Raw genomic sequence first — 2,050 nt, 5'->3', positions numbered from 1 at the left:
TTTTTTTTTTTTTTTTTTATGGCTAATTAAGGAACTCCTTTAGCATAGTGCCAAAGGCATCTGCCTGCTATCCAGAAGATTGGCGATTCAAACTCCTCAGAAGGAAGGTTGGGCTATCTACTTCTTTAGTGATACCGCCTCAGAAACCCAAGGAGGGGTTGCTATGAGTCGGGTCCAACTCGATGGCAGTTTTTTTTTTTAGTTTTAATGGCTAATGATTGTGAGCATTTCCTCATGTGTTTGTTGGCTGCCTGTATATCCTCTTTAGTAGAGTGTCTGTTCATTCCCTTTGCCCATTTTTGAATTGGATTGTTTATCTTTTTGGTATTGAGGTGCTAAAGTTTCTATAAATTTTGGAGATGTGTCCCTTTTCAGATATGTCATAGCCAAATACTTTTTTCCCAGTCTATAGGTTCTCTTTTCACCCTTTTGGAGATGTCTTTAGATGTACCTAAGAATTTAATTTTTAAAAGGTCTTAGTCATCTAGTTTCTCTTCCACTGCCTGTACATTTTGGATTGTTCTTGATAGTCTATTTGTGCCATAAATTAGGGCCCGTAGATTTGCCCCTATTTTATTTTTCATGAGCTTTATAGTTTTGGGTTTTACCTTTAAGTCTTTGATCCAACTTGAGTTTGTTTTTGTGTTTGGGGTGAGATATGGGTCTTTTTCATTTTCCTGCAAGTGGACATCCAATTTTGCCAGCACCATTTGTTAAAGAGGCAATCTCACCTCCATTTAATGGGTTTTGGGCCTTTGTCAAAGATCACCTTTGAAATAGACAGATGGGTCTATTTCTGGGTTTTCAATTCTGTTCCATTGGTCTATCTCTCTATCATTATCCAATACTATGCTGTTTTGACTACTGTGGCTGTATAGTAGGTTTGAAGTCCAGAAGTGTGAGACCTTCTACTTTATTTTTCTTTTTCAGCAGTGTTTTGCTTATCCGAGGCCTCTTTCCTTTCTGTATAAAATTAGTGATTGGCTTTTCCATATCCTTAAAGAATGCTGATGGGTCTGGATTGGGATTGCATTGAATGTATAGATTGCTTTGGGTAATATTGACATTTTTCACAATATTCAGTCTTCCTATCCATGAACAAGGCAAGTTCTTCCATTTATGTAGATCCCTTGTAGTTTCTTGCAGTAGTGTTTCATAGTTTTCTTTGTATAAGCCTTTCATGTCCCTGGTAAGATTTATTCCTAAGTATTTTACCTTTTTATTAGTTATTATGAATGGTATTGTTTTCCTTATTTCCTTTTCAGAGGCCTCTTTGTTGGTATAGAGGAATCCAACTGATTTTTGTACGTTAACCTGTATTATGCCACTTTGCTGAACCTATTAGTTTTAGTAATTTTTTTTGCAGTGTCTCTTAGGTTTTCTATGTATAGGATCATGTCATCTGGAAATAGGGCTAGCTTTACTTCTTCTTTGCCAATGTGGATGCTTTTTATTTCTCTTTCTTGTCTTATTTCCCTGACTAGGACTTCCAGTACAATGTTGAGTGGAAGTTGTGATAGAGGGCATCCTTGTCTGGTTTCTGTTCACAAGGGAAATGCTTGAGTCTTTCTCCATTAACAGTAATATTGGCCATTGGTTTTGCATACATCCTTTATTATGTTGAGGATTTTCCCTTCTATCCCTATTTTGCTGAGAGTTTTGAACAGGAATTGGTGTTGGATTTTGTTGAATACCTTTTCTGCATCAATTGATGTGATCACATGGTTCTTTTGTTTTGTTTATGTGGTGGATTACATTGATTGTTTTTCTGATGTTGAACTATCCTTGCATACCTGGTATGAATACTACTTGGTCATGATGTACTACTTTTTTGATATGTTGTTGGATTCTGTTGGTTAGCATTTTATTGAAGATATTTGTGTCTGTATTCATGAGGGATATAGGTCTGTAGTTTTCCTTTTTAGTGATGTCTTTCCCTGTTTTTGGTATCAGTGTTATGCTTGCTTCATAGAATGAATTTGGGACTATTCCATCTTTTTCTATGTTCTGGAATAGTTTGAGTAGTATAGGTGTCATCTCTTTCCTGAAT

The sequence above is a fragment of the Orycteropus afer genome, unplaced genomic scaffold (assembly GCF_000298275.1).
Source record: "Orycteropus afer afer isolate SDZICR_OR568_19922 unplaced genomic scaffold, OryAfe1.0 scaffold00012, whole genome shotgun sequence".
Classification (NCBI taxonomy): Eukaryota; Metazoa; Chordata; class Mammalia; order Tubulidentata; family Orycteropodidae; genus Orycteropus; species Orycteropus afer.
The sequence above is the reverse complement of the archived record's forward strand: the minus strand, read 5'-3'. Positions refer to the sequence as shown.